Below are 18,118 nucleotides of genomic sequence, written 5' to 3' on the forward strand. Positions count from 1 at the left end.
CCTCATCCAGTGACTCCATTTTATGTCCATTATGTTTCCCAATCAAACTGCAGGACACACAGATACAAGCCGCGTCCTCAGTGCAGTAATATTCCAGGATCTTCTTATGGACAGAACATTTCCTTTTCTCCAGAGAAGTGCTGGGATCAGATAAGACGTGTTCTGGTGATTTGCTGTGACCCCTCAGGTGTTTCTCATACAGAGAAGCCTCACAGTGTAGACAGGCTCTAACAGCAGGTACAGGAGAGTCCACACAGTAAGTGCAGTAGATCCCGGTGATCTCCTCTTCTTCTTGCTGAGTAATCAGGAAACGTTCTGTGACATTATGAAGATTTATGTTCCTCATCAGCGCCGGCCGCTCCTGAAACTCTCCTTTGCATTCAGGAAAGGAATAAACTCCAGACCCGTCCTGTGTATCCAGCGCACGATCAATACAGACCCGGCAGAAGTTGTGTCCACATCTCAGCGTTACAGGATCCTTAAAAATAGATAAACAGATGGAGCAGAGCAGCTCGTCCATCAGATCAGCAGACGCCATGGCTCATAGCTGAGGGAAGGAAGAAACAAAACGGAATGTGTCTGATAATACTTAGCAATGTTGTAGTTTCACCTATTCACTTAAAAGGGGTAGTTCACCCCTTTTCATTATGGGCCACATCGATATTATGTCGAGAAACAAATTTTCTCTCAAATACCTTGTGTTGCCAATAGTGCCTATGAGTGGGCGATATTGTAGTCCACTCACCCCCATCATGTGACCCCTGGGCTCCATGACCCCTGGGATCCGGTGATGTCTCGTCAACTGAGGCGGGCCGCAGTTTCTATGAGTGACTGGGCTGTGGGCGTCGTTGCACCGCTCAACAAAGCCCAGCGTGACAGTCCAGCATCTCCCTGCTCCCTCCTCCTTCACTGCAGAGCACACAAGAAGGAGCGATGCTGGGCTGTGACGAGCGGGGAAACGCCACCCACAGCCCAGTGACTCACGGAGACTGGGGCCGGCCGCGGTAGTGTCACATGAACAGGAAGTTGACGTGACATCACCAGATCCCCGAGGTTAAAGAACCAGGTGGTCATGCGATGGGGAACAGCGGTCCGCAATAGAGCCGCTCACAGGCCAACGGAAGATATTTAAGATACACATTCTTTCTCAAGGTTATACCGATGTAGCAAAAAATAAAAATGGGTGAACTACTTATTTAACTCCTTAATAGGAATCTGCCACCAGTTGTTTAATATCCCTTGTGAGAGTAACGTGATGTAGGGGCAGAAACTCTGATTTCAGAGTTGTGTCACTTACTTCACTGGGTCCTGCATTTATTATTAAAAACTGTTTTCTCTGTTGCACAGCTACAAGTTTTCTGAATGCTGAGCTCTGTATAACCCCACCCAGGCCACTGATTGGCAGCATTCAGTCTATAATGAACATAAGCTGGAAGCTGCCACTCATTGGTGGGTACAGAGAGAAAGAAGGAGCACGAAAAGCACAATACGGTGATACCATAACACAATTGTGAATAGATAAGGGATGTATGCTCACCAGATTAAGTTGTGTATCACACAAGAACTTTAGAGTATATCGGCTGCCGATGGTCACACGAGAGATGATTGAGGAGAGTTGTAGGAAATATACGTGACTTCTATCTCCACTGCTGGAAGGTGAGACAAACGGATGGGGAAAGAAACAACAAAAGCACTCCTTGGTGTCTTCAGTAGGGACCTTCGCAGCTGCAATAGAAACACCACCACTTACTTTAATGGGTCCTGCATTTTTTATTCAAAACTCTTTTCTCTGATGCACAGCTTCATTACCAGTTTTCTGAATGCTGAGCTCTGTATAACCCCACCCAGACCACTGATTGGCAGCATTCTCTCTACAATGTGGATAAGCAGAAAGCTTAAAATAGGAAATATGCATGACTTCTACCTGCGCAGCTGGAAGGTAAGAAACAGGTGGGAAAAGACTAAACAAAAAGCACTCCTTGGTTTTATTCAGTAGTAAACTTTGCAGCTGCAATTGAAATAACACCACAGCTATGCAGCGCTGAGCTCTTTCAACATGGTCAGCATACGTATGAGCTATAGCTGGCATAGGGAGAAGTGAGAAGCGAATATTTACAGGAGAAGGTTGTGGCTGCAGCTGAGGTTACAACTACCTGTTACATCACTGCAGAATAGACATTTACCTGAACCCCTTCAGTACCTGATGGATTGAAATAGAGTAAAAACGATGCAGGAGACATGATGATTCCTAAGATTTATTTCCTAAGCATCTCAAGGTATTCCAACCTCTTCATCAGGGAAAAAAAAAAAACACAGAAAGGCGCACGCATCTCAAAAAAGTCCACATTTCAAAAGGTGCCAAGGACGAGCACAAAACATGTCAGAGGTCACTCTCAGTTTGATTCAAAAGTAACAATATACAAAAAAGATAACAAAACTTTTTACAATTATGCTAAAATGTCATGTATATAGACAATTTGGCATAAAATTATATATAAATATAAGCTTTATTTTGTGGACATAAAAGTATCTGAAATAAAATGAGTATTTGGCTGTGATGTGTGTGTGGCGCCCCTGACCTGGTCAGGCACCACTGAGTACTGCACCCATGCTGGGACAGTACAATACAGGTAATCCAGAAGGCTGACCGGGGTGTGGTACACAGGCGCATAGTGATCAGGTCTCACACATGTACCCATGAGAGGACCCCTGGGGATCCCAGGAGGGGGCAAAGCCTTGACCTCCACTGGAATAGTGGAGGGGGCCAAAAGCCTCCATCTCCTCTCAAGGGGTGTGGTAAGAGAATCTGGTTGCTAGGTGGCGTAGGCAGGCACAAAAGGGAAAGAGAAGGAGGAGTAGTCAGTCGAGAGTCTGCAGCAGAGTGTGGAGGAGTGAGGAGCAGGAAAGTGGAGCTCAGACAGGAACAGCAGTGAAGGTCCCAGATGTGAGCCGGTTCAGAGCAGAGTCCAGGGAGCTCCGAGGAGAGCTGACCCCTTCCCCTGGGCTGCTGTAGTCTGACAGCGTCCGCGCAGTGGCTACCGACGGGGGAGAACGGTCAACCAGGAGTGCTACCCGAAACCCATCTCAGCTAGAGAGAGAGCACGGAGGGGGAAGTAAGGAGACTGCTGGAGAGTACCAGGCCCAAACGGGCGGCAGATCCCGAAGCGGAGATAGATCCAGCTTTCTTTTGCTAAACCTGCCGGTGTGGGGCTCTCAAAGCCCACGCCACAACACCACAAAAGCCGCAGCCACGTAGCCACAGTTAGGGCCCATAGGTCACAGGAGGCAAGCAGCTGGAGTGGCCTGGCCCAGGCGACAAGCACACGGCAAACGAAGGGGAGTGAGGCTTCAGCAACTTCCCTGGGTGACCCCCATAGGGACTCAAAGTCGGGGTCACCCCAAACCACCAAGGGCTAAGGAAGGCGAGTTAGTAGTCACCCTCACAAGTCAGCCTGAAGGATACCTGGTTCCCGCCTGGTTCATCCCAGCTACGCCCGGGTTACTCGCCCTGCCACCTGAAGTGAGTAAAAACCCTGAAAGACATCCTGCCTGTGTTGAGTCATTCTGCGCCTTGTGGTACTACGCACCTACACCGGGCCCTGGGGCTTGCCTCACTCTCAGGAGGCTATTCCAACTAACTGCACACACCATCAGCCCCAGGCGACCCTCAACCTGCAGTGGCGGTCCCTACTGGCCGCAATACTGAGAGTGGCGTCACGACAAGAAGAAGATCTCCTACCTGTGACCAGATCCAGCTGAGTGGAGTCCCTGAAGGTAATGCACCGACACAACACCTGTGGGGCTTCACATCTGGCGTCACGAACAGGATAAGGACTAGACCTGTTCAGACAGGTGACCATGTGCCTGGGCGGTCCGCTTGAAAAATTGGAAGCGCCGCCATATTGCCACCATGAAAAGCGCGCTGAAAAACAACAGCAGCCCGCGCTGGGAGAAGTTACCGCCCACGAAGAGGTGTGGCTACCGAGAGATCCCCTGCAGAGTTCTGACCTCGCTTGTGAAGAGAGCGGAAGCGTTCAGAGACGTCGGGACAGAAAGGGAGCCAGAAGCCTGCTGCTGGGAGAGGAGCTGCTGAAAGAAGCAGAGCGGAAACTGAACAGCTTGCTACTAGAGGCAACGGCGAGTCCACAGCTGGAGAGTCGTGCAGAAGAGGGCGCAGAGGAAATGGCGTCTGACCGCAGAAACCCAGAACCGGGCTCCGCTGCCTGGTGGTATCGGGAGCTGGCCCAGTTCTGCGACCGACTGGAGACTCGGGTCGTGGAGCAGATCAGAGAAGAACGCATGGAACTTCTGGAGATGGCTGCCGCGGTTCAGGCCTATGAAGGGGGAACCGCACGACGAGTGCCAGACCGGACGGCGACGACTCAGACCCCGATGCTGCCACCGATGGGTGAGTCCAGTATTACCCCTGCCGGCCCGGATGCCCCGACCCCTGCTGCCACGCCCGCGGTCCCTGAAGAGGCGCCCGGCGCGGCGACGCTGAGCCAGGCCGCAGCCACGCCAGGTGCGGCCCGCCAAGCCCCGGCCGCCGCAGCGATGCCCTGCTCGGCCCGCCAAGCCCCGGCCGCCGCAGCGATGCCCTGCTCGGCCCGCCAAGCCCCGGCCGCCGCAGCGATGCCCTGCTCGGCCCACCAAGACCCGGTCCCTGCAGCGACGCCCAGCCCAGCCTGCACAGATCCCATCGCAGCTGCGACGCCGATCCAGGCCGCCGCCATACAGGGCGCGGCCCGCCAAGACCAGGCCGCCGCCATGCAGGGCGCGGCCCGCCAAGACCAGGCCGCCGCCATGCAGGGCGCGGCCCGCCAAGACCAGGCCGCCGCCAAACAGGGCGCGGCCCGCCAAGACCAGGCCGCCGCCATGCCGGGCGCGGCCCGCCAAGACCAGGCCGCCGCCATACAGGGCGCGGCCCGCCAAGAGATTGCATCACCATTTACCCCGGCCTGCAAGGCCAGAGCAGACACCGCTCCCCAGTCCAAAGAGGTCCCTGCTGGAAAACCCACGCTGGGGGAGGACCCCGAATACTGGAGGCTGAAGGCTGACATGGAGGCCAAGTTTCCACAATGGTTGGTGGACCAGTACATGCTCCCTCCGCATACCCCCAAGAGGATTCCAGCAACCCCTGCAGCAACCACGCCAAAGAGTCCCCCGCCTGGGCCTGTTGAAGGAAGTTCATCCCCAGCACCGCCACCAAAGGGGTGCCAAGAAGAACTAAGGGGGAGAGGAGGCCAGGAAACTGAGGAGCTGACTCAGAAGATACCAGCAGTGGATCCATGCCCAGAGCCGGAGATGCTGCCCTATTCCCGCTGGGACGAGGAAGATCTGACACCGTCTGCTGAGGAAGATCTGCCCCAAAGCCTCACCTGGGAGCTTGTAAGCTGCACCTCGCAGAATCCAGTCCGCAAGACACAGCGCCGCAGCAGAACCCAGTTTTCACCTGCTCCGCCATCCCCAGAGCAGAGAGAAGTCACAGCCAGAGACCTACAAGAAAAACGGTTACTGAGAAGGTCCAAAGCCCAGGTCAGAGGACCCCTTTGTAGAGGAGTAGTGGAGGACTTTAGCCTAAAGTCAGGATACGGGTTCATCGTAGCACCTGGTATCAAAGAAGGCATTTTTGTCAATCGGAGAGACGTCAGAGCTCATCTGCCCAGAGGACACCCTGGCAGAAACTTAAAAATGGGAGACTCCGTACAGTTTACCCTGCATCAAGGAGAAAGAGGCTGGTATGCCCTAGATGTAGTGCCATGTCCCAGAGAAGAAAGGAAAGACAGCCATAAAGAAAGAAAAGACCAAAGACCTAATGATGAGACAACTACAGATGAGGAAAAAGGTCAAGAAACCAACAGGTGCCGCAGCCCTACAGGCCCAAGCCCTGGTGAAGAGGAGTCTGCATAAGTTCAAGTAAAGAAGTTACCAGTTTGAAAAAGTTTGAAGTTTTGCAACGTTCTCAAGTTTAAGTAATGTGCCCACAAAAACTATTGTGAGAAATAAACCTTAAGGCTATGAACTGGCTATAGCCACAAACTCTCGCAGTGTAAATAGTTACACCAGAGGGCACCACCACCACCAGAGTCAGCCTGTTTAGGGGCTTGGCTCGTCTGCAACCAGGAGGAGCCCGTCCGTATATAGGGCCTTGGCTCACCTGCAACCAGAGAGCATGCCTGTTTATGGGGCCTGGCTCTCCACCACAAAGAGGGTACCTGGTCAGCACCAACTGTGGAGGCCGCCTCTACATCCTGCCAGAAGAGGCTGAAGGCGCGGATCCACCAGGCCAGGTATACCCTGAAACCACCAGCCCATGAAAGCCGCCTCTACATCCTGCCAGAAGTGGCTGAAGGCGCGGCCAACGTGAAAGGGTTTTGGGTGGGTTAACGGACTTGTGGGTGGAGGGTGGTGATGTATGGTACCTGGTGCTTTTAAATGTTTTAACATGTTTTAATGTTTTATGCATTTTAAAATGTTGTCTTGCAGCCCGAGGACGTGCTGGTGATAACTAAGGGGGAATGTGGCGCCCCTGACCTGGTCAGGCACCACTGAGTACTGCACCCATGCTGGGACAGTACAATACAGGTAATCCAGAAGGCTGACCGGGGTGTGGTACACAGGCGCATAGTGATCAGGTCTCACACATGTACCCATGAGAGGACCCCTGGGGATCCCAGGAGGGGGCAAAGCCTTGACCTCCACTGGAATAGTGGAGGGGGCCAAAAGCCTCCATCTCCTCTCAAGGGGTGTGGTAAGAGAATCTGGTTGCTAGGTGGCGTAGGCAGGCACAAAAGGGAAAGAGAAGGAGGAGTAGTCAGTCGAGAGTCTGCAGCAGAGTGTGGAGGAGTGAGGAGCAGGAAAGTGGAGCTCAGACAGGAACAGCAGTGAAGGTCCCAGATGTGAGCCGGTTCAGAGCAGAGTCCAGGGAGCTCCGAGGAGAGCTGACCCCTTCCCCTGGGCTGCTGTAGTCTGACAGCGTCCGCGCAGTGGCTACCGACGGGGGAGAACGGTCAACCAGGAGTGCTACCCGAAACCCATCTCAGCTAGAGAGAGAGCACGGAGGGGGAAGTAAGGAGACTGCTGGAGAGTACCAGGCCCAAACGGGCGGCAGATCCCGAAGCGGAGATAGATCCAGCTTTCTTTTGCTAAACCTGCCGGTGTGGGGCTCTCAAAGCCCACGCCACAACACCACAAAAGCCGCAGCCACGTAGCCACAGTTAGGGCCCATAGGTCACAGGAGGCAAGCAGCTGGAGTGGCCTGGCCCAGGCGACAAGCACACGGCAAACGAAGGGGAGTGAGGCTTCAGCAACTTCCCTGGGTGACCCCCATAGGGACTCAAAGTCGGGGTCACCCCAAACCACCAAGGGCTAAGGAAGGCGAGTTAGTAGTCACCCTCACAAGTCAGCCTGAAGGATACCTGGTTCCCGCCTGGTTCATCCCAGCTACGCCCGGGTTACTCGCCCTGCCACCTGAAGTGAGTAAAAACCCTGAAAGACATCCTGCCTGTGTTGAGTCATTCTGCGCCTTGTGGTACTACGCACCTACACCGGGCCCTGGGGCTTGCCTCACTCTCAGGAGGCTATTCCAACTAACTGCACACACCATCAGCCCCAGGCGACCCTCAACCTGCAGTGGCGGTCCCTACTGGCCGCAATACTGAGAGTGGCGTCACGACAAGAAGAAGATCTCCTACCTGTGACCAGATCCAGCTGAGTGGAGTCCCTGAAGGTAATGCACCGACACAACACCTGTGGGGCTTCACATGTGTAGAGCTTGTAATCTTGTGGGGGATGTGATACCTGAAGTGCTGTTAGTAATGGTACCGTCACACTAAACAACTTACCAGCGATCCCAACAACGATACAACCTGATAGGGATCGCTGGTAAGTTGCTAGGAGGTCGCTGGTGGGATGTCACACAGTCAGACCTAAGTGACGCTTCAGCGATCCCACCAGCAACCTGACCTGGCAGGGATCGCTGGAGCGTCGCTACACGGGTTGCTGGTGAGCTGTCCCACAGGCAGATCTCACCAGCCAGTGACCAGCCCCCAGCCACGCGTGGAAGCGATCCTGCGCTTGGTAACTAAGGTAAATATCGGGTAACCAACCCGATATTTACCTTGGTTACCAGCACACACCGCTTAGCGCCGGCTCCCTGCTCTCCTAGCCACAGTACACATCGCGTTAATTACCCGATGTGTACTCTGCTACACGTGCAGGGAGCAGGAGCCGGCACTGGCAGTGTTAGAGCGGCGGACGCTGGTAACGAAGGTAAATATCGGGTAACCAAGGACAGGGCTTCTTGGTTACCCGATGTTTACCGTGGTTGCCAGCGTCCGCAGACGCCGGGTCCCTGCTGCCTGCACATTCAGTTGTTGCTCTCTCGCTGTCACACACAGCGATCTGTGCTTCACAGCGGGACAGCAACAACTAAAAAACGGTCCAGGACATTCAGCAACAAACAACGACCTCACAGCAGGGGCCAGGTTGTTTCTGGATGTCACACACAGCGACATCACTAGCAACATCGCTATTACGTCACAAAAGTTGTGCCTCAGCAGTGATGTTGCTAGCAATGTTGCATAGTGTGACGTGGCCTTTAGATGAGCTACAATGATATTAGGATCGCAGGCTGAGATCGAGGGACGGGTGGACAGTCAGCAGCAGAGCATCAAAGGAAGAGAGGATGGTCAATTACAAAGTGGAAAAAGTCATTAGTGATAGGAGCGTGAAAAGGAGGAGGGATTCTGAATGACAGAGGCAAGGAAAAGGATCCCGGATACCATCGCTCTGAAAAAGAAGAGTAACATTCAAGTATTCAAGAGAATATTGGGCAGCGTGTAGTGAATGTGTCCTTTGCCGAGGAGAAAGTCAATAGCAGGTGAACACTAGAGATGAGTTTGTGTTTGCTGAACAGTTCAACAATTCTGAACCCTATTGAATTCAATGGGAGGTAAAGACAAAAGGCATAGAAAACACCTTTAGGGGAGCCCAAAAGCTGCCAAAACAGCTCACACCGTTTTACAGTGAAGCCACACTGTTGTGGCACAGCTTTTAGATTTCTATACTATTAACATAAGAAATAATGAGGAGGATGAGTGACAGGTGTAGGCCTGGTAGGCTGGGAGCCCTTATACCTCATGCAACAGCTCAACTGCTTTTTTACTCAGGTGGCACCAATATTAGCTTCATAGACTGTCATTGCTAAACACAATTAAGCTTCAGATAGGTCTAGCGCACATTCAGCTCAGCGTTCACCGCAGACACAGGTACACGCATCACTGCTGGTGACGCTGCATTAAGTAGCATGTTAGCACGCCCCTGTGGCCGTACCAACATACAAAGAGGGTGGACTAGTCGATGGAAGTAACGCCCTTACGACTAGTCCCTGCTCATTAGCATATGATAAAAAAGCTTTAGAAATATTTTTTCTAAAGATCAATCTATGAAGCTAGATACAGGGATGGTTAGGCAGGGATTAGCAATATACACAAGAACTGCTCGTGGTTCTGGTGCATATTTCACTTGACAGGTTCCCTATAAATGAATGTGAACATCTCAAGCACTACATGGCTCAAGAAGAAAATTGTGAGACTCTTCCTGCAATGGATTAAAAAAGTTGAAATCTGAATTCCCAAATGTTGAAATTGCACTCAGATTGTTCATGTGCTTGACGGAGACCAACTCTACTGGAGAACGTTCTCGCTCAAAACTGAAACTTCTAAAAAATCTGCTTCGTAGCACTGTTTCAACTGGCTTCTATCATGTGCATGGAAAGTGACAACCTGAAGACCATTGAATTCAAGCCAATAAGAAAAATTCTCTGAAAACAAAATTCATACTTCCATAGTGTGCCATATAATGTCTGACTTAGGGGTACTTTGCACGCTGCGACATCGTTAGCGATCTCGTTAGCGATGTGAAATGCTAGATCGCAAGTGCGATCTTTCGGGATCGCACATAGGTCATTTTACGCATGTGCGATCTCGAAAGATCACACTTGCGATCTAGAATTTCACATCGCTAGCGATGTCGCAGCGTGCAAAGTACCCCTTAAGGCCCTGTCACACACACAGATAAATCTGTGGCAGATCTGTGGCAGATCTGTGGCAGATCTGTGGCAGATCTGTGGCAGATCTGTGGCAGATCTGTGGTAGATCTGTGGTAGATCTGTGGTAGATCTGTGGTAGATCTGTGGTAGATCTGTGGTTGCAGTGAAATTGTGGACAATCAGTGCCAGGTTTGTGGCTGTGTAAAAATGGAACAATATGTCCATGATTTCACTGAAACCACAGATCTGCCAAAGGTTTATCTCTGCGTGTGACGGGGCCTTTAGGCTATGTGCGCACTTACCGGTTTTTGCCGCAGATTTCCTGCATGTTTCGCTGCAGAAAATGTTCATAACATCTCTGCAGTGATTCACCAGCAAAACCTATGGGGAAAAAAAATGCTGTGCGCACTATGCGGATTTTGACAGCTGCATGTTTTGCTGTGGGATTCCCGCAGCAAAAACAATTGCATGTCACTTCTTTTCTGCACGTCGCTGCGTGATTTCACTCCATTGACTGCAATGTAATCGTGAAATCCCGCAGGGAATAACGCAGGCAGCAAATTCTGTGCGGTTCATTGCGTTTTCCTGCGTTATTCTCTCCGGTATTACGCGGTTTACCTGCGGTAATGTACATCGCTGCCTGCGGTTTGCAGGGAGGTGATGTCATTATGGCAGGAAGAGGAAGCGGAGCAGAGTAAACACACACACAGACATAAAACATACACAGATCACACTCATGCACAGACACATAGAAAGCAAACGGAAATATAGAAAAGAAAAAAAAAACACGTGTGCTCCGCTGTATTTTTACCTTCCAGCCGAGGTAAGCACACAGCGGCGGCCCGGTATTCTCAGGCTGGGGAGGGCGAGGGGCAGAGTTAATATCCCCCGCCTCCCGCCCGCAGCCGAGACTATCAGCCGCAGCTGCCCCGGGACTGTCGCATTCATTATGCGACAGTCCCGGAGTGTCCCCGACTCTTCCTGTCGCCATGATGCGGTGGCGATCAGGGTAATATATGGAGTTAATGGTGGCGGATCGCCGGCACTAAGTCCAGGCTTGATCATAGCAGCGTCTATGAGACAGCTGACATGATCAACTCGTAAGTAAAGTGAAAAAACACACACCGAAAAATCCTTTATTTTAAATAAAACACAAAAAAGCTCCTGGTTCACCTTTTTATTAACCCCCCCGAAACACAGCTCCGGCGTAATCCACGTCCTGCGATGCTTGCATCCAGCCGCGACTAACACACTGCACTGAATGCAGCCGAGCAACAGACAGCAGAGGTAATTACCGGTCATTTCCCACGGCCGGTAATGTCAACACACTGCCGACCGTGAGAAATGCCGCGTGTGCTCACAGGGACTCTATCTATCCCTCTATCTCAGAATGAAATGACTTTTTTTTTCTTTTCTTTCAATGTGCTTTATTGCATTGAATGCATTAAAGCACATGTACCAACCCGCACGCGGAAAAAACGCGAACAATACCGCGGTAAAACCGCGGCAAACCGCATGCGGATTTCGGTGCGGATTTTTTTGTGGATTTTACCGGGTGCGGTAATCTTTCAATGCCTGCAGAATTTTCTTGAGAAAATTCTATTTTCCAGTGCGCACAAAGCCTTTCTGAGGATTGTATTTTTCAAGCCTCGTGAATCGTTCAGATGTTTATCGTGTTGATCATTTGAACGTTTTTAATGTGTTCACAGCAGTTTTGTTGACGTGCCAAAAAAATAAATATATGTTTAATATTATCGCCATTTACTTTTTATTCCTGTAAGTGGTTGTTGTAGAGGCCTCAACAAGGCCCATAATGCTGTTAAAGGGAACTTGTCACCAGTTTTTTGGCCTATAAGCTGCGGCCACCACCAGTGGGCTCTTATATACAGCATTCTAACATGCTGTATATAAGAGCCCAGGCCGCTGTGTAGAACATAAAAAACTTAATAATACTCACCTAAACCGGTCGCTGCAGTGTCAAATGGGTGTCTTCGTCCTCCGGCGCCTCCTCTTTCGGCCATCTTTGTCCTCCATCTTCTGAAGCCGCGGTGCATGACGCGTCCGACGTCATACACACTCGCCGGCATTCATTTCCTGAGCAGGGCAGATTAAAGTATTGTAGTGCGCCTGCGCGGGTTCGGAGATGTGTATGACGTAGATACGTCACGCACAGATGCTTCAGGAGGATGAAGAAGATGGCTGAAAGAGGAGGCACCGGCACCGGAGGCCGAAGATGCCCATTTCAGCCACATCCACTGTAATGACTGGTTTAGGTGAGTATTCTAAAGTCTTTTTTATGTTCTACACAGCGGCCTGGGCTCTTATATACAGCATGTTAGAATGCTGTATATAAGAGCTCACTGGTGGTGGCTGCAGCTTATAGGGCAAAAAAAAGCCAGGCCTCATGTGTGTGCGCGCGCACACACACACACACACACACACACACACACAGCCAGGCCTCATATGTGCGCACACACACACACAAACACACACAGCCGGCCAGGCCTCATATGTATGTACACGCGCGCTCACACACACGCACACACACACAGCCGGCCAGGCCTCCTGTGTGTGCGCACGCACACACACACACAGCCGGCCAGGCCTCATATGTGTGCGCACGCACACACACACAGCCGGCCAGGCCTCATATGTGTGCGTGTACACACACACAGCCGGCCAGGCCTCATGTGTGTGTGTGCATACACACACTGCCGGCCAGGCCACATGTGTGTGTGCACGCGCACACACACACACACAGCCGGCCAGGCCTCATGTGTGTGTGCACGCGCACACACACACACAGCCGGCCAGGCCTCATGTGTGTATGCACGCGCGCACACACACACACAGCCGGCCAGGCCTCGTGTGTGTGCACGCGCACACACACACACACACACACACACACAGCCGGCCAGGCCTCATGTGTGTGTGCACGCGCACACACACACACACACAGCCGGCCAGGCCTCATGTGTGTGTGCACGCGCACACCCACACACACAGCCGGCCAGGCCTCATGTGTGTGTGCACGCGCACACACACACACACACACACACACAGCCGGCCAGGCCTCAAGTGTGTGTGCACGCGCGCGCACACACACACACAGCCGGCCAGGCCTCATGTGTGTGCACGCGCACACACACACACACACAGCCGGCCAGGCCTTATGTGTGTGTGCACGCGCACACACACACACACAGCCGGCCAGGCCTCATGTGTGTGCACGCGCACACACACACACACACAGCCGGCCAGGCCTTATGTGTGTGTGCACGCGCACACACATACACAGCCGGCCAGGCCTCATGTGTGTGTGCACGCACGCACGCACGCACACACACACGCACACACACACACACACACGCCTCATATAAAAAATATGTGTATATATATATATATATATATATATATATATATACACAGGTCTCCTATATTCGCACATGCGTACACGCACAGCCAGGTCACATACACAGGTAAAACAACAAAGCACAAACACACAGCCCCAGGAATGAATACTTACCCTCAAACACGTGTCTGCACAAGCAATGGCGCCGGCCTCGGAGGAGAACAGGAAGTCAGGAAGCGGCTCTTCGCAGTGAAGTTCCGGCTGATCAGCCCTGCATGACCCTGGCCCCGCCCCCAGGGCTGCTCCGGGAGTGGCTGAGTGCGGCTTCCGTAGAGCAGTGAGTGCAGCTGCCGCCTCCTGTGTCTGCAGACAGGAGCTTCGGGGCCGGAGCAGCCGCTCACACTAATGACACAAATGGCCGATACTACCGCTCATACACCGGCCGGAGGGCAGCTCCCCTGCAGCAATGGCCGCTTCCCCCTGCAGCAATGGCCGCTTCCCCCTGCAGCAATGGCCGCTTCCCCCTGCAGCAATGGCCGCTTCCCCCTGCAGCAATGGCCGCTTCCCCCTGCAGCAATGGCCGCTTCCCACTGCATGTGAGATAGTGGCACGTGGCTGGAGCACAGGTTCATGGGGACAGTGCAGCATCGGTTGTTCCCGGTCTCTGTGTGAGCTCCGGGATAACCCTGCTCCACACAATGGCCCCGGCTCTGACAGTCACTCTCCACTCAGGAGCTCCATGTCTCCTTCCTCACAGAGCAGGGGCTGCAGGGGTTGCACATAAGGCAGGAGGGGGCATCAGGCCACTGTCAGGGGAAGGGCTCTGCTCCCATAGCTTTGGGTTAGTTTGGCCATGGTCTATGTGAGCAGCATTGCTGTGCTCGTGCTGTACCTCATTTATTTGCCCATATTGTCTCCACACGTGTTTTATTGCTGAGACACCTGATCTGTGTCACATACGGTAAGGCTATGTGTCCACGGGAGAATGTAGCTGCGGATTTTTCTGCATCAAAATCCGCAGCTTTCCCACAAAATCCGCACCTTTTCAAAGGTGTGGATTTTCCGCGGAATTGCCGCGGATTTTGGTGCGTATTTTTTTTTTTTTCCCCCAATTTTAAAGCCAAAATCCGGATGAAAATCCGCAACAATAATTGACATGTTGCAGATTTTTCCGGATCAAAATCCGCACGAAATCCGCCGCGGAAAAATCCGCGGCGTGGGCACAGCATTTCCAGAATGCCATAGGCTGGGAAGTGCCTGAGCTGCAGATTTTCGGGAAATCCGCGGCTTTTCCGCGAGAAATCCGCGGCAAAATCCGCGCATTTTCCGCAGCGTGGGCACATAGCCTAATTGTTGGTGTTGTGCTGTATCTGCCCTCACTGGTCTCCTGCAGTGTGCTGCCATCTAGTGTCCTGTCCTTTGCATTACACCCTATATTTTATGTTTTTCACAATGAAGATATGTTTTATCCCTTTTATTTTGTTCTGACTTCTGTGAATTGTTCTTAGTTTTGCTAAACCTGAAGCAATTCCATCCATAGTTATTTCTGAGCAGTGGGTGGTGGGATTATATTGTGATACCTGGACATCTTTTTACTTTAAACCCCTTTGCTCAGTTTAATTGGCTGAAATTTGTTGGGTTTTTTTGCTTGTTTTTTAAGGAAAATGGCGCCCGGAGGTAGCGTGTGCAGATGAGATCCTAGCTTGTCATCTAGCCGATATCACAATCTGCTCATGCGCCGACTCCGGGAGCCATTTCTTTGAAGCCCGCACGGCCGAAAGTTCTGGATGTTTCCTGCCTCACTCACAGCACCCGCAGCCAGCATGTGTTACCCCCTCCGCACCGCCCACAGCATCGCCCTGCTCCACCACCGCCCCTGCCTCCTGTGACCCCGCTCTACCACCGCCCCTGCCTCCTGTGACCCCGCTCCACCACCGCCCCTGCCTCCTGTGACCCCGCTCCACCACCGCCCCTGCCTCCTGTGACCCCGCTCCACCACCGCTGATACCCATTCTCTGTAAGACACCACCGAATTGTAAGACGGACACCCTTTTTTTTTTATCTAAACTTGTGATGCATCTTATAAACTGCAAAATACAGTGTATATATATATACACCCCATACAGGGTATTAATAAAAAATGAACTTTTAACAGACATGAAGGGGTTAAGATACTGAAATAAATAAAGTAGTAAAATGAATCAAATTCCAAAAGTGCCGCCCACTGAAATCCGCATGTCGAAGGCTTCTGCCTACCTGGTTGCCCATGGATACGTCCTGTAGTTCCTTCATGACAGGTCGCACATGCTCAGTAGACACCTGCTGTTCTTCTATAGTGGTCATCCTCTTCTCACTTTGCAGTGATAGTGCGCACGTTTCACTACACAGAGTCAACACTGACACTGTGCTCCCACTTCTGTCACACATAACAGTATCCTCTCAGAAAGTGCCGTAAAGCCGAACGAGCACAGACATACCAGCAACTAAACCACTGTTTTTTTCTCATATAAAGCATGAATATTTATGTTGATATTTGTTATAATGGCCGCCTCCTGCCTATACATACAATATAAACACAACTGGGCCTTCATCCACACTGTCTGAAAGAGAAACTGTCTCTGTTGCCCATAGCGACCAATCAGAGCTCAGCTTTAATGTTTTAAACAGCTCTGGTAAAATGAAACCTGTGCTGTGATTGGTTGCTATGGGAAACAAAGAGATAGGAGAGGACACATAAGGGAAAATATCTAATACACATACAGAATTGTAGGATGGAGGGCGTTGGACTATACACAGAACCTCCTATCACAAGCAATGGAGGAGCAACTAATATAGCTTTACACGGATGAGAGCAGTGAGTCTGGAGAAGAAGCCGGGGCTTGTGGGAAATGTAGTTTATAGAGGTCACATGGCCACCAGTGAAGGACTTCACACTGAGCACAGAAACGTGTATGGAGGAGATGGAGCCAGAAAAATGTAAGGAATGACGCAGTGAGGATCTGGAGATATGGCCGGGCTACTATAGAGAAGAAAGAAATAGATTCAGGGGTAAACATTTTAATTTGCAAATCTTGAGGCGTTTACACTCACACACACATAATACAACTGCTCCAATATACAAGGAAATATCTGTGTATTACATATAGACTGATACATCGGCTGCTGAACCAAGCAGATATTACAGAGAGCGGTATAACTATCCGGGGTGCAGGAGTCACAGTCACCCCAGGATCCTGGGCCCCGCATCTAATCCGAACACTGGGAAAGCTGTGTCAGCCGAGAAATAGGTACAGTTATCACCCAGCTTTCCCAAAGCCAGATATTTTACTAACAAGTGTATGAAAGAGGGATAGTTGATACCCTTTACAAATATTACTATTAACCCCTTCAACCACCTCCCCTTGGCGATTTTCCATTTTTTCCTCCTTCCAAGAGCCATAACCTTTTTATTTTTATGTCAATATACCTGTATGAGGGCTTGTTTTTTTGCAGGACGAGTTGTCCTTTTGAATGACACCTTTCGTTTAACCATATATTGTACTGAAAAAAGAGAAAATATTAAAAGTGCAAATCCACAGTTATTTGGGGGGGGGGGGGGTATTTAACATGTTCACTATATGGCATTATGATTTCCCAGGTCGGTACGAGTTTGTAGACACCAAGCATGGATAGTTTCACTTTTATCTAAGTGGTGAAAAAAAATTCAGAATTTTGCCCAAAAAAATAATTGTGCTTTTGTTGCCATTTTCCGAGGCCTGTGGCGTTCTCATTTTTCAGGATCTGGGGCTCAGTGATGGCTTCTTTTTTTGCATCTTGAGCTGACATTTTTACAATTTTTGCACAGATGAGATGTTTTGATCACCTGTTTTTGCATCTTAATGGATGTTTCTGCGACCAAAAAAAACTATTTGAGTTATAATAATAAGTTTTATTTCTACAGCGCCAACATATTCCGCAGCGCTTTACAGTTCAGAGGGGACATGTACAGACAATATGAGACAATACAAAATAACACTATTAGGGTATGTGCGCACGTTGCGTACTAGCTCAGCACCGTAAAAGGTGCGCTTCAGAGCGCAGCTGAAAAGCTCCGTTCTGAAGCGCATGGTGCCGGCGAGAACGTGCGCTCTGCCTGCAGCTCCTGCCATAGACAGAGCAGGAGCTGCCGGCAAAGCACACGGAAGAAGTGACATGTCACTTCTTTTTGCGCAGCGCTTCGGCAGTAGCCGAAGCGCTGCGCACTAAAACGCCACATGCGCACGGCCCCTGCACAATCTCCATAGACTGTGCAGGGGACGCAGTACGCATGCAGTTACGCTGCGCTGCAAAGCGCAGCGTAACTGCATGAATTTATGCAACGTGCGCACATAGCCTTAAGATACCAGGAGGAGTGAGGGCCCTGCTCGTAAGCTGCAGTCTATGAGGGAATAGGGGAGGCACAAAAGGTGAATGGGGGAGAAAAGCTTGTCATATATGGTCCAGCCATCGATTTAATAGGGGATTCAAAACCAGCTGCATGAACCCGTCATCGGCCAGAATTTATACAGGTACAGGGGACAAGAATTGGAAGTAAAAATTTTGTTATGAAGGGCAGAAAGGGACTAGATTAGATTAGGGCAGTGAGGGGATAGGCTAGTCTAAAGAAATGCGTTTTTAGGGCCCGCTTAAAGGTGTGGATGTTGGGAATTAATCGGATTGCTCTTGGTAGTGTGTTC

The 18,118-nt window shown here is 51.0% G+C and overlaps 1 long non-coding RNA gene across 1 annotated transcript; it reads right to left on the reverse strand.

The window, feature by feature from the left end:
* Positions 1–423: 423 nt before the first annotated feature.
* Positions 424–15,758, reverse strand: LOC142260483 (uncharacterized). The gene is made up of 3 exons (XR_012728661.1): positions 15,660–15,758; positions 1,538–1,725; positions 424–547 (listed from the first exon to the last, which is right to left on the reverse strand). It is a non-coding gene; the product is annotated as an uncharacterized LOC142260483 (long non-coding RNA).
* Between the last annotated feature and the right edge of the window lie 2,360 nt (positions 15,759–18,118).

This window comes from Anomaloglossus baeobatrachus, unplaced genomic scaffold (assembly GCF_048569485.1).
Source record: "Anomaloglossus baeobatrachus isolate aAnoBae1 unplaced genomic scaffold, aAnoBae1.hap1 Scaffold_111, whole genome shotgun sequence".
NCBI lineage: Eukaryota > Metazoa > Chordata > Amphibia > Anura > Aromobatidae > Anomaloglossus > Anomaloglossus baeobatrachus.